We start from the raw sequence: 24,607 nt of genomic DNA on the forward strand, positions 1-24,607 counted from the left end.
TGACATTGATTTCATTGCTGAGGGATATTCCTTCGTACATAATTACCTCAATTTTTTGAACCATTTTTATATTTCCTGGGTTATTTAAGGTGTACCCAAGTTGAGGTTCTTGTAAGCAGTGCAACCCTAAATTTGGTGGTGGCTCTGTCTAATTGATTTTCAGTTTTCCCAATGTATATTCCCTAGACTGGAAGTGCCCTTGGCTCTGTAGCTCTGTTGTTTACTTGTTTTAGGGAACACAATGCACTCCTCCAGTGAGGCAGTTGGCAATTTACATCCCGCCCATCAGCAAAACAAGGCTCCCTGTTCTCCAGGGCCTGTCTTGCCTTTCTGATTTTTACACATTTTGTTTATGTCCCTTTTGACAGGTGGGAAGAGATATTTCTTTGTAGTGCAGATTGGCATTGCCCGCTTGCTTCCTTGGCCAAAAAGGGCGTATGCGTTTTCTCCTGAATATATTCAGGAGAAAATGCATATTCCCTTTTTGGCCAAGTGCATCATTGTCAAAGTTTTGCCCATCTTCCTGTGCTTTAGAGGCGATTCCAACGTACCTCTTGAAATCTGTTTCCTGCTATTCTGCCTCGCTTTCAAGTCCGCCTCGTTGCCTTTCCTCAACAGATTTTTGGTCGATAGTTGTCCTTTATTACTCTGCTAGTTTGAGAATTGTTGTGCCCCTGAGCTCCATTTATCAACTCGTTTTTTGTGAGCTGAACACAAGTACAAAATTTTGGATCAGGACCTATACTGATTCCCGGTTGGTGGCTGATAATTTGGTTAATTCTTCTTCCTGCCGTGAAATGAGAGTGATATGTGCCTGTCCAAATGCCTAACAGCTACTCTCTCATTGGTTCTCCCTCTTCCCTTCCATTCTCTTCCAAATTGGTAACATGTGCGAACCCAAAGTTTAAAGGGGTTGTCTCTCCAAGTTGGGAGATTGATAGTAAAGCAGTTGGAAAGTCAAACCGGCGCACCAGGAGAGGGACTGTTCATTGAGTTTTAGAAAACTTTCGTATTCACAGTGTGTCCATTATCTAGGTTTCCCGTACATGTTATAGCTGTAGTAATATCCCCTTCTACCTGGAGAGTTGGGACCCATGGAATGGGTGCCATGCATTATTGTTATAAAGGGTCTGCATTTGCTCACCCAATCTCACCAATCCTCTCAGTCCCATGTGTCCGGCCTTATGCCACATCCAGCTGTCGTTGTAGATATGGTCTTTACAGGTTTCGTCAGAGACGCTGAAGGAATTGTAATGAATTTCCCTCTTTTTGTTTTGCTTTTGAAATTATTTTTATAGTGTGTTTGAGCTGATTGTCGCCGCCATTTTTATGCCTGTCTAAACACATTTGATTCCCATATGGAGACATATCAATACTTAGGTTTTAAGATTCTTACTAGTCAGATATATTCTGCTGCGTGAAATATGGGGTTTTGAGCCCCTTTCACTGAGGAAGGTGTAGGTCTTGTCTATTGCGTAGTTGGTTTTTGGAATGGTACCTGTGCTTATATCAAACTCTGGTTTTATGCATCACTCCACCACTCCTTCCCTCTTAAGCAGGCAAAAGAGTGTTTTCTACATGTGACACACTGTTCTATTTCCTAACTCAGTTCATGTGTAGCCATGTTTACAGGATCTTCATAAGTCATATCTTATGATAAGTTTCTTTTTCTTTGTGACTTATTTCACTTAGTATCATCGTATCTGAATCCATTCATTTTGCTGCTACTGGTCTTATGACATTGATTTCATGGCTGAGGGATATTCCATCGTACGTAATTACCACAATTTTTTGCACCATTTTTATATTTCCTGGGATATTTAAGGTGTACCCAAGTTGAGGTTCTTCTTAGCAGTGCAGCCCTAAATTTGGGAGTGGCTCTGTCTTATTGATTTATAGTTTTCCCAAAGTATATTCCCTAGACGGGTTGTGCCCTTCGCTCTGTAGCTCTGTTGTTTACCTGTTTTGGGAACACAATGCACTCCTCCAGTGAGACAGTTGGCAATTTACAACCCAACCATCAGCATAACAAGGCTCCCTGTTCTCCAGGGCCTGTCTTGCCTTTCTTGTTTTTACACATTTTGTGGATGTCCCTTTTGACAGGTGGTAAGAGATACTTCTTTGTAGTGCAGATTTGCATTGCCCCCTTGCTTCCGTGGCCAAAAAGGGCGTATGCGTTTTCAACTGAATATATTCACGAGAAAACGCATATGCCCTTTTTGGCCAAGTGCAACATTGTGGAAGTTGTGCCCCTCTTCCTGTGCTTTACAGGCGATTCCAACGTACCTCTTGAAATCTGTTTCCTGCTATTCCACCTCGCTTTCAAGTCCGCCTCGTTGCCTTCCCTCAGCAGATTTTTGGATGATAGTTGTCCTTTATTACTCTGCCAGTTTGTGAATTGCTGTGCTCCTGAGCTCCATATTTCAATGCGTATTTTGTGAGCTGAACGCAAGTTCAAAATTTTGGTTCAGGGCCTATACTGGTTCCCGGTGAGTCGCTGAGACTTTGTCTAATTCTTCTTCCTGCCGGGAAATTAGAATGACATATCCCCGTCCAAATGCCTAACAACTACTCTCTCATTGGTTCTCCCTCTTCCTTTCCAGCCTCTGCCAAATTGGCAACCTGTGGGAACCATTAGGTTAAAGGGGCTGTCTCTCCTAGTTGGGAGATTGATAGTAAAGGAGTCGGAAACTCAAACTGGAGCACGAGGAGAGGGACTATTCGTTGAGTTTTAGAAACCATTCGTATTCACAGTGTGTCCATTCTCCAGGTTTCCAGTACATGTTATACCTGAAGTAATATTCCCTTCAACATGGAGAGTTGGGACCCATGGAATTGGTGTCATGCATTTTGCTTTAAAGGGTCTGCATTTGCTCGCAAAATCTCACCAATACTCTCAGTCCCAAGTGTCCAGTCTTTGCCACATCCAGCTGTCAATGTAGATAGGGTCATTCCAGGTTTCGTCAGAGACCCTGAAGGAATTCTAAGGAATTTTTCTATTTTTTTTTGTTTGTTTGTTTTTGAAATTCCTTTTTATACTGGGTTTGAGCTGTTTCTCATTCCAATGTTTATGCCAGTCTAGACACACTTAATTCCCTTACCCAGACATATCAGTACATAGGTTTAAGATAATTACTACTCAGATATTTTCCTCTGCGGGAAATATGGGGTTTTGAGTCCCTTTCCCTGAGGAAGGTGTAGGTCTTTTCTAATCCATAGTTGGTTTTTGGAACGGTACCTGTGCTTATATCAAACTGTGGTTTTATGCATCTCCCCATCTCTCCTTCCCCCTTAAGCAGGCATAAGAGTGTTTTCTAAATGTGAGATTTTGTTCTCTTTCCTAACTTAGTTCATGTGTATCCATGTTTACAGGATCTTCATAAGTGATATCTTATGATAAGTTTCTTTTTCTGTGTGACTTATTTCACTTAGAATCATCGTACCTGAATCCTCTCATTTTGCTGCTAGTGGTCTTATGACATTGATTTCATTGCTGAGGGATATTCCTTCGTACATAATTACCTCAATTTTTTGAACCATTTTTATATTTCCTGGGTTATTTAAGGTGTACCCAAGTTGAGGTTCTTGTAAGCAGTGCAACCCTAAATTTGGTGGTGGCTCTGTCTAATTGATTTTCAGTTTTCCCAATGTATATTCCCTAGACTGGAAGTGCCCTTGGCTCTGTAGCTCTGTTGTTTACTTGTTTTAGGGAACACAATGCACTCCTCCAGTGAGGCAGTTGGCAATTTACATCCCGCCCATCAGCAAAACAAGGCTCCCTGTTCTCCAGGGCCTGTCTTGCCTTTCTGATTTTTACACATTTTGTTTATGTCCCTTTTGACAGGTGGGAAGAGATATTTCTTTGTAGTGCAGATTGGCATTGCCCGCTTGCTTCCTTGGCCAAAAAGGGCGTATGCGTTTTCTCCTGAATATATTCAGGAGAAAATGCATATTCCCTTTTTGGCCAAGTGCATCATTGTCAAAGTTTTGCCCATCTTCCTGTGCTTTAGAGGCGATTCCAACGTACCTCTTGAAATCTGTTTCCTGCTATTCTGCCTCGCTTTCAAGTCCGCCTCGTTGCCTTTCCTCAACAGATTTTTGGTCGATAGTTGTCCTTTATTACTCTGCTAGTTTGAGAATTGTTGTGCCCCTGAGCTCCATTTATCAACTCGTTTTTTGTGAGCTGAACACAAGTACAAAATTTTGGATCAGGACCTATACTGATTCCCGGTTGGTGGCTGATAATTTGGTTAATTCTTCTTCCTGCCGTGAAATGAGAGTGATATGTGCCTGTCCAAATGCCTAACAGCTACTCTCTCATTGGTTCTCCCTCTTCCCTTCCATTCTCTTCCAAATTGGTAACATGTGCGAACCCAAAGTTTAAAGGGGTTGTCTCTCCAAGTTGGGAGATTGATAGTAAAGCAGTTGGAAAGTCAAACCGGCGCACCAGGAGAGGGACTGTTCATTGAGTTTTAGAAAACTTTCGTATTCACAGTGTGTCCATTATCTAGGTTTCCCGTACATGTTATAGCTGTAGTAATATCCCCTTCTACCTGGAGAGTTGGGACCCATGGAATGGGTGCCATGCATTATTGTTATAAAGGGTCTGCATTTGCTCACCCAATCTCACCAATCCTCTCAGTCCCATGTGTCCGGCCTTATGCCACATCCAGCTGTCGTTGTAGATATGGTCTTTACAGGTTTCGTCAGAGACGCTGAAGGAATTGTAATGAATTTCCCTCTTTTTGTTTTGCTTTTGAAATTATTTTTATAGTGTGTTTGAGCTGATTGTCGCCGCCATTTTTATGCCTGTCTAAACACATTTGATTCCCATATGGAGACATATCAATACTTAGGTTTTAAGATTCTTACTAGTCAGATATATTCTGCTGCGTGAAATATGGGGTTTTGAGCCCCTTTCACTGAGGAAGGTGTAGGTCTTGTCTATTGCGTAGTTGGTTTTTGGAATGGTACCTGTGCTTATATCAAACTCTGGTTTTATGCATCACTCCACCACTCCTTCCCTCTTAAGCAGGCAAAAGAGTGTTTTCTACATGTGACACACTGTTCTATTTCCTAACTCAGTTCATGTGTAGCCATGTTTACAGGATCTTCATAAGTCATATCTTATGATAAGTTTCTTTTTCTTTGTGACTTATTTCACTTAGTATCATCGTATCTGAATCCATTCATTTTGCTGCTACTGGTCTTATGACATTGATTTCATGGCTGAGGGATATTCCATCGTACGTAATTACCACAATTTTTTGCACCATTTTTATATTTCCTGGGATATTTAAGGTGTACCCAAGTTGAGGTTCTTCTTAGCAGTGCAGCCCTAAATTTGGGAGTGGCTCTGTCTTATTGATTTATAGTTTTCCCAAAGTATATTCCCTAGACGGGTTGTGCCCTTCGCTCTGTAGCTCTGTTGTTTACCTGTTTTGGGAACACAATGCACTCCTCCAGTGAGACAGTTGGCAATTTACAACCCAACCATCAGCATAACAAGGCTCCCTGTTCTCCAGGGCCTGTCTTGCCTTTCTTGTTTTTACACATTTTGTGGATGTCCCTTTTGACAGGTGGTAAGAGATACTTCTTTGTAGTGCAGATTTGCATTGCCCCCTTGCTTCCGTGGCCAAAAAGGGCGTATGCGTTTTCAACTGAATATATTCACGAGAAAACGCATATGCCCTTTTTGGCCAAGTGCAACATTGTGGAAGTTGTGCCCCTCTTCCTGTGCTTTACAGGCGATTCCAACGTACCTCTTGAAATCTGTTTCCTGCTATTCCACCTCGCTTTCAAGTCCGCCTCGTTGCCTTCCCTCAGCAGATTTTTGGATGATAGTTGTCCTTTATTACTCTGCCAGTTTGTGAATTGCTGTGCTCCTGAGCTCCATATTTCAATGCGTATTTTGTGAGCTGAACGCAAGTTCAAAATTTTGGTTCAGGGCCTATACTGGTTCCCGGTGAGTCGCTGAGACTTTGTCTAATTCTTCTTCCTGCCGGGAAATTAGAATGACATATCCCCGTCCAAATGCCTAACAACTACTCTCTCATTGGTTCTCCCTCTTCCTTTCCAGCCTCTGCCAAATTGGCAACCTGTGGGAACCATTAGGTTAAAGGGGCTGTCTCTCCTAGTTGGGAGATTGATAGTAAAGGAGTCGGAAACTCAAACTGGAGCACGAGGAGAGGGACTATTCGTTGAGTTTTAGAAACCATTCGTATTCACAGTGTGTCCATTCTCCAGGTTTCCAGTACATGTTATACCTGAAGTAATATTCCCTTCAACATGGAGAGTTGGGACCCATGGAATTGGTGTCATGCATTTTGCTTTAAAGGGTCTGCATTTGCTCGCAAAATCTCACCAATACTCTCAGTCCCAAGTGTCCAGTCTTTGCCACATCCAGCTGTCAATGTAGATAGGGTCATTCCAGGTTTCGTCAGAGACCCTGAAGGAATTCTAAGGAATTTTTCTATTTTTTTTTGTTTGTTTGTTTTTGAAATTCCTTTTTATACTGGGTTTGAGCTGTTTCTCATTCCAATGTTTATGCCAGTCTAGACACACTTAATTCCCTTACCCAGACATATCAGTACATAGGTTTAAGATAATTACTACTCAGATATTTTCCTCTGCGGGAAATATGGGGTTTTGAGTCCCTTTCCCTGAGGAAGGTGTAGGTCTTTTCTAATCCATAGTTGGTTTTTGGAACGGTACCTGTGCTTATATCAAACTGTGGTTTTATGCATCTCCCCATCTCTCCTTCCCCCTTAAGCAGGCATAAGAGTGTTTTCTAAATGTGAGATTTTGTTCTCTTTCCTAACTTAGTTCATGTGTATCCATGTTTACAGGATCTTCATAAGTGATATCTTATGATAAGTTTCTTTTTCTGGGTGACTTATTTCACTTAGAATCATCGTACCTGAATCCACTCATTTTGCTGCTACTGGTCTTATGACATGGATTTCATGACTGAGGGATATTCCATCGTACGTAAGTACCACAATTTTTGGAAACATTTGTATATTTCCTGGGATATTTAAGGTGTACCCAAGTTAAGGTTCTTGTAAGCAGTGCCGCTCTGAATTTGGGGGTGGCTCTATCTTATTGATTTTCAGTTTTCCCTAGGTATATTCCCTAGACTAGAAGTGCTCTTGGTTCTGTAACTCTGTTGTTTTCTTGTTTTAGGGAACACAATGCACTCCTCAAGTGAGGCAGTTGGCAATTTACATCCCGCCCATCAGCATAACAAGGTTCTCTGTTCTCCAGGGCCTGTCTTGCCTTTCTGGTTTTTACACATATTGTGGATGACCCATTTGAGTGGTGTGAAGTGATACTTCTTTGTACTACAGATTTGCATTGCCCGCTTGCTTCCTTGGCCAAAAAGTGCGTATGCGTTTTCACCTGAATATGTTCAGGAGAAAACGCATACACCCTGTTTGGCCAAGTGCATCATTGTCGAAGTTGTGCCCCTCTTCCTGAGTTTTACAGGCGATTCCTCCGTACCTTTTGAAATCTCATTCCCGCTATTCTGCCTCGCTTTCAAGTCGGCCTCGTTGCCTTCCCTCAGCAGATTTTTGGACGATAGTTTTCCTTTATTACTCTGCCAGTTTGTGAATAGCTGTGCCCCTGATCTCAATTTTTCAACTCCTTTTTTGTGAGCTGAACGCAAGTCCAAAATTTTGGTTCAGGACCTATACTGGTTCCCAGTGGTTGGCTGAGACTTTGTTTAATTCTGCTTCCTGCCGGGAAATTAGAGTGACATGTACCCATCCAAATGCCTAACAGCTACTCTCTCTTTTGTTCTCCCTCTTCCCTTCCATCCTCTGCCAATTTGGCAACCTGTGCGAACCAGGAGCTTAAAGGGCGTGTCTCTCCAAGTTGGGAGATTGATAGTAAAGCAGTTGGAAAGTCAAACCGGCGCACCAGGAGAGGGACTATTCGTTGAGTTTTAGAAACCTTTCGTATTCACAGTGTGTCCAATCTCTAGGCTTCCCGTACATGTTATAGCTGTAGTAATATTCCCTTCAACCTGGAGAGTTGGGACCCATGGAATGGGTGTCATGCATTATTTTTTTAAAGGGTCTGCATTTGCTCACCCAATCTCACCAATCCTCTCAGTCCCAAGTGTCCAGCCTTATGCTGCATCAAGCTGTCATTGTAGATAGGGTCCTTCCAGGTTTCCTAAGAGACCCTGAAATAATTGTAAATGATTTCCCTGTTTTTTTTGTTTTGTTTTTGACATTTCATTTTATAGTGGGTTTGAGCTGATTCTCGCTGCCATGTTTATGCCAGTCTAGACACACTTGATTCCCTTACGGAGACATATCAACACATAGGTTTTATGATTCTTACTAGTCAGATATATTCCTCTGCTGGAAATATGGGATTTTGAGTCCCTTTCACTGAGGAAGGTGTAGGTCTTGTCTATGGCATACTTGGTTATGGAACGGTACCTGTGCTTATATCAAACTCTTGTTTTATGCATCACCCCACCTCTCCTTCCCACTTAAGCAGGCATAAGAATGTTTTCTAAATTTGAGACTCTGATCTCTTTCCTAACTCAGTTCATGTGTAGACATGTTTATAGGATCTTCATAAGTGATATCTTATGATAAGTTTCTTTTTCTGTGTGACTTATTTCACTTAGAATCACCGTACCTGAATCCACTCACTTTGCTGTTACTGGTCTTATGACATTGATTTCATGGCTGAGGGATATTTTTTCGTATGTAAGTACCACTATTTTTGAACTATTTTTATATTTCCTGGGATATTCAAGATGTACCCTAGTTGAGGTTCTTGTAAGCAGTGGAGCCCTAAATTTGGGGGTGGCTCTGTCTTATTGATTTTCAGTTTTCCCAAGGTATATTCCCTAGACTGGAAGTGCCCTTGGCTCTGTAGCTCTGTTGTTTACTTGTTTTAGGGAACGCAATGCACTCCTCCAGTGAGGCAGTTGGCAATTTACATCCCACCCGTCATCATAAGAAAGCTCCTGTTCTCCACGGCCTGTCTTGCCTTTCTGGTTTTTACCTATTTTGTGGATGTCCCTTTTGACCGGTGGGATGTGATACTTCTTTGTTAGTGCAGATTTGCATTGCCCGCTTGCTTGCTTGGCCAAAAAGGGCGTATGCGTTTTCTCGTGAATATATTCAGGAGAAAACGCATACGCCCTTTTTGGCCAAGTGCATCATTGGCGAAGTTGTGCCCCTCTTCCTGTGCTTTACAGGCGATTCCTACGTACCTCATGAAATCTGATTCCTGCTATTCTGCCTCGCTTTCAAGTTGGCCTCGTTGCCTTCCCTCAGCAGATTTTTGGACGATAGTAGTCCTTTATTACTCTGCCAGTTTGTGAACTGCTGTGCCCCTGAGCTCCATTTTTCAACTCGTTTTTTGTGAGCTGAACGCAATTCCAAAATTTTGGTTCAGGACCTATACTGGTTCCCGGTGGGTGGCTGCGACTTTGGTAAATTCTTCTTCCTGCCGGGAAATTAGAGTGACATGTGCCCGTGCAAATGCCTAACAGCTACTCTCTCATTGGTTCTCCCTCTTCCCTTCCATCCTCTGCCAAATTGGCAACATGTGTGAACCAGGAGGTTAAAGGGGCTGTCTCCAAGTTGGGAGATTGATAGTAAAGCAGTTGGAAAGTCAAACAGGAACACCAGGAGAAGGACTATTCGTTGAGTTTTAGAAACCTTTCGTATTCACGGTGTGTCCATTCTCTAGGTTTCCCGTACATGTTATCGATGTAGTAATATTCCCTTCAACCTGGAGAGTTGGGACCCATATAATGGGTGCCATGCATTATTGCTTTAAAGGGTCTGAATTTTCTCACCCAATCGCACCAATCCTCTCAGTCCTAAGTGTCCAGCCTTATGCCACATCCAGCTGTCATTGTAGATAGGGTCATTCCAGGTTTCCTAAGAGACCCTGAAATATTTGTAAAGGATTTCCCTGTTTTTTTGTTTTGTTTTTGACATTTCTTTTTATAGTGGGTTTGAGCTGATTCTCGCTGCCATGTTTATGCCAGTCTACACACACTTGATTCCCTTAGGGAGACATATAAATACATAGGTTTTATGATTCTTCCTAGTCAGATATATTCCTCTACGGGAAATATGGGGTTTTGAGTCCCTTTCACTGAGGAAGGTGTAGGTCTTGTCTATTCCATAGTTGGTTTTTGGAACGGTACCTGTGCTTATATCAAACTCTGGTTTTATGCATCACCCCACCTCTCCTTCACCGTTAGGCAGGCATAAGAGTGTTTTCTAAATGTGAGACTCTGTTCTCTTTCCTAACTCAGTTCATGTGTAGCCATGTTTACAGGATCTTCATAAGTGATATCTTATGAAAAGTTTCTTTTTCTGTGTGACTTATTTCACTTAGAATCACCGTACCTGAATCCACTCACTTTGCTGTTACTGGACTTATGACATTGATTTCATGGCTGAAGGATATTCCATCGTACGTAAGTACCACTATTTTTGAACTATTTTTATATTTCCTGGGATATTTAAGTTGTACCCAAGTTGAGGTTCTTGTAAGCAGTGGAGCCCTAAATTTGGGGGTGGCTGTGTCTTATTGATTTTCAGTTTTCCAAAGGTATATTCCCTAGACTTGAATTGCCCATGGCTCTGTAGCTCTGTTGTTTACTTGTTTTAGGGAACACAATGCACCACTCCAGTGAGGCATTTGGCAATTTACATCCCGCCCATCTGCATAAAAAGGCTCCTGTTCTCCAGGGCCTGTCTTGCCTTTCTGGTTTTTACATATTTTGTGGATGTCCCTTTTGACCTATGGGAAGTGATACTTCTTTGTAGTGCAGATTTGCATTGTCCGCTTGCTTGCTTGGCCAAAAAGGGCATATGCGTTTTCTCGTGAATATATTCAGGAGAAATCGCATACGCCCTTTTTGGCCAAGTGCATCATTGTCGAAGTTGTGCCACTCTTCCTGTGTTTTACAGGCGATTCCTCCGTACATCTTGAAATCTGATTCCTGCTATTCTGCCTCGCTTTCAAGTCGGCCTGGTTCCTTCCCTCAGCAGATTTTTGGACGATAGTTGTCCTTTATTACTCTGCCAGTTTGTGAATTGCTGTGCCCCTGAGATCCATTTTTCAACTCGTTTTTTTTGAGCTGAACGCAAGTCCAAAATTTTGGTTCAGGACCTATACTGGTTCCCGGTGGTTGGCTGAGACTTTGTTTAATTCTTCTTCCTGCCGGGAAATTAGAGTGGCATGTGCCCATCCAAATGCCAAACAGCTACTCTCTCTTTGGTTCTCCCTCTTCCCTTCCAACCTCTGCCAAATTGGCAACCTGTGCGAACCAGGAACTTAAAGGGGGTGTCTCCCCAAGTTGCGAGATTGATAGTAAAGCAGTTGGAAACTCAAACAGGAACACCAAGAGAGGGACCATTCGTTGAGTTTTAGAAACCTTTCGTATTCATGGTGTGTCCATTCTCTAGGTTTCCCGTACATGTTATCGATGTAGTAATATTCCCTTCAACCTGGAGAGTTGGGACCCATATAATGGGTGCCATGCATTATTGCTTTAAAGGGTCTGAATTTTCTCACCCAATCTCACCAATCCTCTCAGTCCCAAGTGTCCAGCCTTATGCTGCATCCAGCTGTCATTGTAGATAGGGTCCTTCCAGGTTTCCTAAGATACCCTGAAATAATTGTAAAGGCTTTCCCTGTTTTTTTGTTTTTCTTTTTGACATTTCATTTATAGTGGGTTTGAGCTGATTCTCGGTGCCATATTTATGCCAGTCTAGACACATTTGATTCCCTTACGGAGACATATCAATACATAGGTTTTATGATTCTTACTAGTCAGATATATACCTCTGCGGGAAATATGGGGTTTTGAGTCCCTTTCACTGAGGAAGGTGTAGGTCTTGTCTGTTGCATAGTTGGTTTTTGGAACGGTACCTGTGCTTATATCAAACTCTCGTTTTATGCATCACCCCACCTCTCCTTCCCACTTAAGCAGGCATAAGAGTGTTTTCTAAATGTAAGACTCTGTTCTCTTTCCTAACTCAGTTCTTGTGTAGCCATGTTTACAGGATCTTCATAAGTGATACCTTATGATAAGTTTATTTTTCTGTGTGACTTATTTCACTTAGAATCACCATACCTGAATCCACTCACTTTGCTGTTACTGGTCTTATTATATTGATTTCATGGCTGAAGGATATTCCATCGTACGTAAGTACCAGTATTTTTGAACTATTTTTATATTTCCTGGGATATTGAAGGTGTACCCTAGTTGAGGTTCTTCTAAGCAGTGGAGCCCTAAATTTGGGGGTGGCTCTGTCTTATTGATTTTCAGTTTTCCCAAGGTATATTCCCTAGACCTGAATTGCCCATGGCTCTGTAGCTCTGTTGTTTACTTGTTTTAGGGAACACAATGCACCACTCCAGTGAGGCATTTGGCAATTTACATCCCGCCCATCTGCATAAAAAGGCTCCTGTTCTCCAGGGCCTGTCTTGCCTTTCTGGTTTTTTACATATTTTGTGGATGTCCCTTTTGACCGGTGGGAAGTGATACTTCTTTGTAGTGCAGATTTGCATTGCCCGCTTGCTTGCTTGGCCAAAAAGGGCGTATGCGTTTTCTCGTGAATATATTCTGGAGAAAACACAAACGCCCTTTCTGTCCAAGTGCATCTTTGGCGAGGTTGTGCCCCTCTTCCTGTGCTTTACAGGCGATTCCTACGTACCTCGTGAAATCTGACTCCTGCTATTCTGCCTTGCTTTCAAGTCGGCCTCGGTGCCTTCCCTCAGCAGATTTTTGGACGATAGTTGTCCTTTATTACTCTGCAAGTTTGTGAATTGCTGTGCCCCTGAGCTCCAGTTTTCTACTCGTTTTTTTGTGAGCTGAACGCAAGTCCAAAATTTTGGTTCAGGACCTATACTGGTTCCCGGTGGGTGGCTGAGACTTTGGTAAATTCTTCTTCCTCCCCGGAAATTAGAGTGACATGTGCCCATGTGAATGCCTAACAGCTGCTCTCTCATTGTTTCTCCCTCTTCCCTTCCATCCTCTGCCAAATTGGCAACCTGTGCGAACCAGGAGCTTAAAGGGGTTATCTCTCCAAGTTGTGAGATTGATAGTAAAGCAGTTGGAAAGTCAAACAGGAACACCAGGAGAGGGACTATTCGTTGAGTTTTAGAAACCTTTCGTATTCACGGTGTGTCCATTCTCTAGGTTTCCCGTACATGTTATCGATGTAGTAATATTCCCTTCAACCTGGAGAGTTGGGACCCATATAATGGGTGCCATGCATTATTGCTTTAAACGGTCTGCATTTGCTCACCCAATCTCACCAATCCTCTCAGTACCAAGTGTACAGCCTTATGCCGCATCCAGCTGTCATTGTAGATAGAGTCATTCCAGGTTTCCTAAGAGACCCTGAAATAATTGTAAAGGATTTCCCTGTTTTTTTGTTTTTTTTTTGACATTCCTTTATATAGTGGTTTTGAGCTGATTCTCGCTGCCATGTTTATGCCAGTCTAGACACACTTGATTCCCTTACGGAGACATATCATTACATAGGTTTTATGATTCTTACTACTCAGATACATTCCTCTGCGGGAAATATGGGGTTTTGAGTCCCTTTCACTGAGGAAGGTGTAGGTCTTGTCTATTGCATAGTTGGTTTCTGGAACGGTACCTGTGCTTATATCAAACTCTGGTTTTATGTATCACCCCAACTCTCCTTCCCACTTAAGCAGGCATAAGAGTGTTTTCTAAATGTGAGACTCTGTTCTCTTTCCTAACTCAGTTCATGTGTAGCCATGTTTACAGGATCATCATAAGTGATATCTTATGATAAGTTTCTTTTTCTGTGTGACTTATTTCACTTAGAATCACCATACCTGAATCCACTCACTTTGCTGTTACTGGTCTTATGACATTGATTTCATGGCTGAAGGATATTCCATCATACGTAAGTACAACAATATTTGAACTATTTTTATATTTCCTGGGATATTGAAGGTGTACCCTAGTTGAGGTTCTTGTAAGCAGTGGAGCCCTAAATTTGGGGGTGGCTCTGTCTTATTGATTTTCAGTTTTCCCAGGGTATATTCTCTAGACTTGAATTGCCCATGGCTCAGTAGCTCTGTTGTTTACTTGTGTTAGGGAACACAATGCACCACTCCAGGGAGGCAGTTGGCAATTTACATGCCGCCCATCAGCATAACAAGGCTCCTGTTCTCCAGGGCCTGTCTTGCCTTTCTGGTTTTTACATATTTTGTGGATGTCCCTTTTGCCCTGTGGGAAGTGATACTTCTTTGTAGTGCAGATTTGTATTGCCCGCTTGCTTGCTTGGCCAAAAAGGGCGTATGCGTTTTCTCCTGAATATATTCAGGAGAAAACGCATACGCCCTCTTTGGCCAAGTGCATCATGGGCGAAGTTGTGCCCCTCTTCCTGTGCTTTACAGGCGATTCCTACGTACCTCTTGAAATCTGATTCCTGGTATTCTGCCTCGCTTTCAAGTCGGCCTCGTTGCCTTCCCTCAGCAGATTTTTGGACGAGAGTTGTCCTTTATTACTCTGCCAGTTTTTGAATTGCTGTGCCCCTGATCTCCATGTTTCAACTCGTTTTTTGTGAGCTGAACGCAAATCCAAAATTTTGGTTCAGGACCTATACTGGTTCCCGGTGGGTGGCTGAGACTTTGGTTAATTCTTCTTCCTGCCGGGAAATTAGAGTGACATATGCCCATCCAAATGCCTAACAACTACTCTCTCATTGGTTCTCCCTCTTCCATTTCACCCTCTGCCAAATTGGCAACCTGTGGTAACCAGGAGGTTAAAGGGTCTGTCTCCAAGTTGGGAGATTGATAGTAAAGCAGTTGGAAAGTCAAACCGGAGCACCAGGAGAGGGACTATTCGTTTAGTGGTAGAAATCTTTCGTATTCACAGTGTGTCCATTCTCTAGGTTTCCCATACATGTAATAGCTGTAGTAATATTCCCTTCAACCTTGAGTGTTGGGACCCATGACATGGGAGCCATGTTTTATTGCTTTAAAGCGACTGCATTTGTTCACCCTATCTCACCAATCCTCTCAGTCCCTACTGTCCAGCCTTATGCCACATCCAGCTGTCATTGTAGATAGGGTCATTCCAGGTTCCATCAGAGACACTGAAGGAATTGTAAAGAATTTCCCTGTTTTTTTGTTTTGTTTTTGAAATTCCTTTTTATAGTGGGTTTGAACTGATTCTCGCTGCCATGTTTATGCCAGTCTAGGCAGACTTAATTACCTTACACTGACAAATCAATACATAGGTTTTAAGATTGTAACTAGTCAGATATATTCCTTGGCCGGAAATATGGGGTTTTGAGTCCCTTTCACTGAGGAAGGTGTAGGTCTTGTCTATTCCATAGTTGGTTTTTGGAACGGTACCTGTGCTTATAACAAACTCTGTGTTTATGCATCACCCCACCTCTCCATTCCCCTTAAGCAGTCATAAGTGTGTTTTCTAAATGTGAGACTCTGTTCTATTTCCTAACTCAGTTCAATTGTAGCCATGTTTTCAAGATCTTCATAAGTGATATCTTATGATAAGTTTCTTTTTTTCTGTGTGACTTATTTCACTTAGTATCATCTTACCTGAACCCACTCACTTTGCTGCTACTGGTCTTATGACATTGATTTCATGGCAGAGGGATATTCCATCGTACGTAAGTACCTCAATTTTTTGAACCATTTTTATATTTCCTGGGATATTTAAGGTGTACCCAAGTTGAGGTTCTTGTAAGCAGTTCAGCCCTAAATTTTGGGGTGGCTCTGTCTTATTGATTTTCAGTTTTCCCAAGGTATATTCCCTAGACTGCTAGGGCCCTTGGCTCTGTAGCTCTGTTGTTTACTTGTTTTGGGGAACACAATTCACTCCTCCAGAGAGGCAGTTGGCAATTTACATCCCGCCCTTCAGCATAACAAGGCTCCCCTTCTCCAGGGCCTGTCTTGCCTTTCTGGTTTTTACACATTTTGTGGATGTCCCTTTTGACCGGTGGGAAGTGATATTTCTTTGCAGTGCAGATTTGCAGTGCCCACTTTATTGCTTGGCCAAAAAGGTCGTATGCATCTTCTCCTGAATATATTCATGTGAAAACCCATTCGTTCTTTATGGCCGTTTCCATAATTTTCGAAGTTGTGATGCTTTTCCTGTGTTTAAAGGTGATTCCAGTGTACCTCTTGAAATCTGTTTCATGCCATTCTGCCTCATTTTCAATTCCGCCTCGTGGCTTTCCCTCAACAGATTTTTGGAAGAGAGTAGTCCTTTTTAACTCTGCACGTTATTGAATTTCTGTGGCCCTGTGCTCCATTTTTCAACTCGCGTTTTCGTGAGCTGACCGCAAATCCACAAATTTGCTTCAGGACCTATACTTGTTCTGGGGGTGCAGGATGAGACTTTGGTTAATTCCTCTTCATGACGGGAAAATAGAGTGAAATGTGGCTGTCCAAATGCCTACAGCTACTCTCTCATTGGTTCTCTCTCTTCCCTTATATCCTATGCACAATTTGCCCACTGTGTGAATCAGGAGATTATAGGGGCTGACTCTACAAGTTGGGAGATTTATTGTAAAGCAGTTGGAATGTCAAACTGGAGCACAAGGCGAGAAAAAAGTAGTAGAGTTTTAGAAAACTTTCACCATCAGAATGTTTCCATTCTCTACGTTCCTATACATGTTATAATTGTAGTGTTATTCCTTTCTACCTGGAGAGTTGGGAACCATGGAATGGGTGGCAGGCATTATTTCTTTAAAGGGTCTGCATTTTTTCACCCAATCTCACCAGTCCTCTCAGCCCCAAGTGACCAGCCTTATGCCACATCCAGCTATCATTGTAGATAGGGTCATTCCAGGTTGCATCCGAACCCCTGAAGGAATTGTGTAAGAATTTTACAGTTCTTATGTTTTGTTTTGAAATTCCTTTTTATAGTGTGTTTGAGGTGACTTTCACTGCCATGTTTATGTCGTTGTAGACACACTTGGTTCCCTTATTGAGACATATCAATACATAGGTTTTAAAATTCTTACTAGTCAGATATATTTCTCTCCAGGGAATAGGGATGTTGAGTTCCATTCACTGAGGAAGGAGTAGGGCTTGTCTCTTCTGTTTTTGGATTATGGAATGGCTCCTGTGCTAATATCAATCTTTTGTTTTGTGCATCTCCCCACCTCTCTTTCCCCTTAAGCTAGCATAAGAGTGTTTTCTAAATCTGAGAATCTGTTCTCTTCCCTAAATCAGTTCATATGTAGCCATGTTTACATTCCCTTCATAAGTGATAACTTTTGTCAGAATGCACGATGGCCCTTGTCATAATAATGCTCCATGACCCCTGTCATCACGATGCTCCATGCTCTGGTTATCACAATGCTCTATGTCCCTTGTCATCACAATTCTCCACGGCCTTGTCATCACAATGCTACATGACATTTCTCATCATGATGTTACATGCCCTTGTCATCACAATTCTCCATGCAGTTGTCATTGCAATGCTCCATGCACTTGTCATCGTAGTGCTCCATGCACTTGTCATCACAATGCTTCATGCCCTTGTCATCACAATGCTCCATGACACCTCTCATCACAATGCTCCCTGACACCTGTCATCACAATGCTTCATGCCATTTGTCCTTACAGTGCTCCATGATGCTCGACATCACAATTACCCAAGGTCTTCCAATTACAATGCTTCACGGTTTTGTCATCACCATGCTCCATGCCTTGTAATCTCAAAGCTCAATGCCCCTTGTCCTCACAATTCTCCACGTCCTTGTTGTTACAATGCTCCATCGCACTTCACATCACAATGTTATATGCTCTTGTCATCACAATACTCCATGCACTTGTCATCGCGATGCTCCATGACCCCTGTCTGGAAGCTCCATGCGCTTGTCATCACAATGTTTCACGACCTGGACATTAAAATTATCAATGGCCCTTGATATCACAGTGCTCCATGCCCTTGTCATCACAATGCTCCTTTACTTTGTCACAACAATCCTCCATGACACTTGGCATCACAATGCTCAATGATATTGTCATCAAACTGTAACATGACATATTTCATCACAATGCTCCCTGACAAATTTCTTCACAATAATCCATGACTTTGTCATCACAGTGCCCCATGCCCTTGTCGTCACAATGTACCATGCCCACTCTTATCACAATAATCCATGAAACTTGTCAAAACAATGCTCCATGCCAATTTTCATCACAATGCACCATGAACGGTGTCATCACAATGCACCATGCCCATCATCATAATGCTTCATGCTATTGTCATCACAGTGAAATCAAAATGCTCCATGACCTCTGTCATCACAATGTTCCAAGCCATTGTGATCACAATGTTCAATAACACTTGTCATCACAATGCCCCATGTCGCTGGTCATCACAATTATCCATGGTATTCTCATCACAATGCACCATGATTTTTGTCATCACAATGCTCATTACACTTGTCGGCACAATGCTCCCTGACTACTGTCATCAGTATGCACCTTGAACTCTTTCATGACAAAGCTCCATGCCATTTTCATCACAATGACCCATGCCCTTTTCATCACAATGCTCCAAGACCCCTGTGATCACAATGCTCCTTGCACTTGTCATCACAAAGCTCCATGACACATGTCATCAGAATGCTCCATGGCCTTCTCATCATAATGTTCCATGCCCTTGTCATCACAATGCTCCAAGACACCTGGAATCACAATGATCCCTGCTCCTTTTCTTCAGAATGCTCCATGAGACTAGTCATCACAAGGTTCCATGGTCTTCACATCACAGTGCTCCAGGACGTTGTCATCACAATGCTCCATTCCCTTCTCATCACAATACTCCATGACCCCTGTCATCAAAATACTCCATGAACATTTTCTCCCCAATGCTCCATAACCCTTCTCATCACAATGATGCATGCCCATGTCATCCCAATGCTCCATGACACCTGTATTCACAATGCTCCGTGACGCTTGTCATCACATTGCTCCATGATACCTGTCATCAAAATACTCCATGCCTTTGTCAGCAAAATGCTACATGATCTTATCATTACAATGCTCTATGCGCTTGTCATCACCATACTCCATTACCATTGCCATCACAATCCTCCATGAAACTTGGGATCACATTGCTTCATGCCCTTGTCATCAAAATGCTCCATGCTCCTTGAAATCAAAATGAGCCAAGACCTCTGTCATCACAATGCTCAAATCCCTTGTGATCACAATGTTCCATAACACTTGTCATCACAACGCTCCATGATGCGTGTCATCACAATACTCCATGCCCTTTTCATCACAATGCTCCATGACATTTTTTTTTATTTTTATTTTTTTAATTAGTTTCTGCTTTATAACAAAGTGAATCAGTCATACATATACATCTGTTCCCACATCCCTTCCCTCATGCATCTCCCTCCCTCCCACACTCCCCATCCCACCACTCCAGGCGGTCACAAAGCACCGAGCTGATCTCCCTGTGCTCTGCGGCTGCTTCCCACTATCTATCTACCTTACGTTTGGTAGTGTATATATGTCCATGCCTCTCTTTCACTTTGTCACAGCTTACCCTTCCCCCTCCCCATATCCTCAAGTCCATTCTCAAGTAGGTCTGTGTCTTTATTCCCGTTTTGCCCCTAGGTTCTTCATGACATTTTTTTTTAAAATACCGTATATATGTGTTAGCATACGGTATTTGTCTTTCTCTTTCTGACTAACTTCACTCTGTATGACAGACTCTAGGTCTCTCCACCTCATTACAAATAGCTCAGTTTTGTTTCTTTTTATGGCTGAGTAATATTCCATTGTATATATGTGCCACATCTTCTTTATCCATTCATCTGATGATGGACACTTAGGTTGTTTCCAGCTCCGGACTATTGTGAATAGAGCTGCAATGAACATTTTGGTACATGTCTCTTTTTGAATTATGGTTTTCTCAGGGTATATGCCCAGTAGTGGGATTGCTGGGTCATATGGTAGTTCTATTTGTAGTTTTTTAAGGAACCTTCATACCGTTCTCCATAGTGGCTGTACCAATTCACATTCCCACCAGCAGTGCAAGAGTGTTCCCTTTTCTCCACACCCTCTCCAGCATTTATTGTTTCTAGATTTCTTGATGATGGCCATTCTGACTGGTGTGAGATGATATCTCATTGTAGTTTTGATTTGCATTTCTCTAATGATTAATGATGTTGAGCATTCTTTCATGTGTTTGTTGGCAGTCTGTATATCTTCTTTGGAGAAATGCCTATTTACGTCTTCTGCCCATTTTTGGATTGGGTTGTCTGTTTTTTTGCTATTGAGCTGCATGAGCTGTTTATAAATTTTGGAGATTAATCCTTTGTCAGTTGCTTCATTTGCAAATATTTTCTCCCATTCTGAGGGTTGTCTTTTGGTCTTCTTTATGGTTTCCTTTGCTGTGCAAAAGCTTTGAAGTTTCATTAGGTCCCATTTGTTTATCTGTGTTTTTATTTCCATTTCTCTAGGAGGTGGGTCCAAAAGGATCTTGCTGTGATTTATGTCATAGAGTGTTCTACCTATGTTTTCCTCTAAGAGTTTGATAGTTTCTGGCCTTACATTTAAGTCTTTAATCCATTTTGAGCTTATTTTTATGTATGGTGCTAGGGAATGATCTAATCTCAAACTTTTACATGTCCCTGTCCAGTTTTCCCAGCACCAATTATTGAAGAGGCTGTCCTTTCTCCACTGTACATTCCTGGCTCCTTTATCAAAGATAAGTTGGCCATATGTGCGTGGGTTTATCTCTGGGCTTTCTATCCTGATCCACTGATCTATCTTTCTGTTTTTATGCCAGTACCAGACTGTCTTAATTACTGTAGCTTTGTAGTATAGTCTGAAGTCAGGGAGCCTGATTCCTCCAGCTCCGTTTTTCGTTCTCAAGATTGCTTTAGCTATTTGGGGCCTTTTGTTTTTCCAAACAAATTTTGAAATTTTTGTTCTAGTTCTGTGAAAAATGCCATTGGTAGTTTGATAGGGATTGCATTGAATCCGTAGATGGCTTTGGGTAGTAGAGTAATTTTCACAATATTGATTCTTCCAATCCAGGAGCATGGTATATCTCTCCATGTATTTGTATCATCTTTAATTTCTTTCATCAGTGTCTTATAGTTTTCTGCATACAGGTCTTTTGTCTCCTTAGGTAGGTTTATTCCTAGATATTTTATTCTTTTTGTTGCAATGGTAAATGGGAGTGTTTTCTTGATTTCATTTTCAGATTTTTCATCATTAGTGTACAGGAATGCCAGAGATTTCTGTACATTAATTTTATATCCTGCTACTTTACCAAATTCATTGATTACCTCTAGTAGTTTTTCGGTAGCATCTTTAGGATTCTCTATGTATAGTATCATGTCATCTGCAAACAGTGATAGTTTTACTTCTTCTTTTCCAATTTGGATTCCTTTTATTTCCTTTTCTTCTCTGATTGCTGTGGCTAAAACTTCCAAAACTATGTTGAATAAGAGTGGTGAGAGTGGGCAGCCTTGTCTTGTTCCTGATCTTAGTTGAAATGGTTTCAGTTTTTCACCATTGAGGACAATGTTGGCTGTGGGTTTGTCATATATGGCTTTTATTATGTTGAGGAAAGATCCCTCTATACCTACTTTCTGCAGGGTTTTTATCATAAATGGGTGTTGAATTTTGTCGAACGCTTTCTCTGCATCTATTGAGATGATCATATGGTTTTTCTCCTTCAACTTGTTAATATGGTGTATTACATTGATTGATTTGCGTATATTGAAGCATCCTTGCATTCCTAGGATAAACCCCACTTGATCATGGTGTATGATCCTTTTAATGTGCTGTTGGATTCGGTTTGCTAGTATTTTGTTGAGGATTTTTGCATCTATGTTCATCAGTGATATTGGCCTGTAGTTTTCTTTCTTTGTGACATCCTTGCCTGGTTTTGGTATTAAGGTGATGTCGGCCTCATAGAATGAGTTTGGGAGTGTTCCTCCCTCTGCTATATTTTGGAAGAGTTTGAGAAGGATAGGTGTTAGCTCTTCTCTAAATGTTTGATAGAATTCACCTGTGAAGCCATCTGGTCCTGGGCTTTTGTTTGATGGAAGATTTTTAATCACAGTTTCAATTTCAGTGCTTGTGATTGGTCTATTCATATTTTCTATTTCTTCCTGAGTCAGTCTTGGCAGGTTGTGCATTTCTAAGAATGTGTCCATTTCTTCCAGGTTGTCCATTTTATTGGAATAGAGTTGCTTATAGTAATCTCTCATAATCTTTTGTATTTCTGCAGTGTCGGTTGTTACTTCTCCTTTTTCATTTCTAATTCTATTGATTTGAGTCTTCTCCCTTTTTTTCTTGATGAGTCTGGCTAATGGTTTGTCAATTTTGTTTATCTTCTCAAAGAACCAGCTTTTAGTTTGGTTGATCTTTGCTATCGTTTCCTTCATTTCTTTTTCATTTATTTCTGATCTGATCTTTATGATTTCTTTCCTTCTGCTAGCTTTGGGGTATTTTTGTTCTTCTTTCTCTAATTGCTTTAGGTGCAGGGTCAGGTTGTTTATTCGAAATGCTTCCTGTTTCTTAAGGTGGGATTGTATTGCTATAAACTTCCCCCTTAGAACTGCTTTTGCTGCGTCCCATAGGTTTTGGGTCGTCGTGTCCCCATTGTCATTTGTTTCTAGGTATTTTTTAATTTCCTCTTTGATTTCTTCAGTGATCACTTCGTTATTGAGTAGTGTATTGTTTAGCCTCCATGTGTTTGTATTTTTTACACATCTTTTCCTGTAATTGATGTCTAGTCTCATAGCATTGTGGTCGGAGAAGATACTTGATACAATTTCAATTTTCTTAAAATTACCGAGGCTTGATTTGTGACCCAAGATATGATCTATCCTGGAGAATGTTCCATGAGCACTTGAGAAAAATGTGTATTCTGTTGTTTTTGGATGGAATGTCCTATAAATATCAACAAAGTCCATCTCGTTTAATGTATCATTTAAAGCTTGTGTTTCCTTATTTATTTTCATTTTGGATGATCTGTCCATTGGTGAAAGTGGGGTGTTAAAGTCCCCTACTATGATTGTGTTACTGTCGATTTCCCCTTTTATGGCTGTTAGTATTTCCCTTATGTATTGAGGTGCTCCTATGTTGGGTGCATAAATATTTACAATTGTTATATCTTCTTCTTGGATCGATCCCTTTATCGTTATGTAGTGTCCTTCCTTGTCTCTTCTAATAGTCTTTATTTTAAAGTCTATTTTGTCTGATATAAGAATTGCTACTCCAGCTTTCTTTTGATTTCCATTTGCATGGAATATCTTTTTCCATCCCTTTACTTTCAATCTGTATGTGTCTCTAGGTCTGAAGTGTGTCTCTTGTAGACAGCATATATATGGGTCTTGTTTTTGTATCCATTCAGCCACTCTGTGTCTTTTGGTGGGAGCATTTAGTCCATTTACATTTAAGGTAATTATTGATATGTATGTTCCTATTCCCATTTCCTTAATTGCTTTGGGTTCGTTATTGTAGGTATATTCCTTCTGTTGTGTTTCTTGCCTAGAGAAGTTCCTTTAGCATTTGTTGTAAAGCTGGTTTGGTGGTGCTGAACTCTCTCAGCTTTTGCTTGTCTGTAAAGGTTTTAATTTCTCCATCAAATCTGAGTGAGATCCTTGCTGGGTAGAGTAATCTAGGTTGCAGGTTTCTCTCCTTCATCACTTTAATTATGTCCTGCCACTCCCTTCTGGCTTATAGGGTTTCTGCTGAGAGATCAGCTGTTAACCTGATGGGGATTCCCTTGTGTGTTATTTGTTGTTTTTGCCTTGATGCTTTTAATATGATTTCTTTGTGTTTAATTTTTGACAGTTTGATTAATATGTGTCTTGGTGTATTTCTCCTTGGATTTATTCTGTATGGGACTCTCTGTGCATCCTGGACTTGATTAACTATTTCCTTTCCCATATTGGGGAAGTTTTCAACTATAATCTCTTCAAATATTTTCTCAGTCCCTTTCTTTTTCTCTTCTTCTTCTGGAACCCCTATAATTCGAATGTTGGTGCGTTTAATGTTGTCCCAGAGGTCTCTGAGACTGTCCTCTGTTCTTTTGATTCTTTTTTCTTTATTGTGCTCTGCCTCAGTTATTTCCACTATTTTGTCTTCCACCTCACTTATCCGTTCTTCTGCCTCAGTTATTCTGCTATTGATCCCATCTAGAGTATTTTTCATTTCATTTATTGTGTTTTTAATCGATGCTTGATTCATCTTTAGTTCTTCTAGGTCCTTGTTAACTGTTTCTTGCATGTTGTCTATTCTATTTCCAAGATTATGGATCTTGGAAATAGAATCTTGGATCAGCTTTACTATCATTATTCTGAATTCTTTTTCAGGTAGACTGCCTATTACCTCTTCATTTGTTAGGTCTGGTAGGTGTTTATCTTGCTCCTTCACCTGCTGTGTGTTTTTCTGCCTTCTCATTTTGCTTATGTTACTGTGTTTGGGGTCTCCTTTTTGCCGGCTGCAGATTCGTAGTTCCCGTTGTTTTTGGTGTCTGACCCCAGTGGCTAAGGTTGTTTCAGTAGGTTGTGTAGGCTTCCTGGTGGGGGGCACTAATTCCTGT

The sequence above is a fragment of the Mesoplodon bidens genome (genome assembly GCF_964165515.1).
Source record: "Mesoplodon bidens genome assembly, contig: HAP1_SCAFFOLD_47, whole genome shotgun sequence".
NCBI classification, from domain to species: Eukaryota; Metazoa; Chordata; class Mammalia; order Artiodactyla; family Ziphiidae; genus Mesoplodon; species Mesoplodon bidens.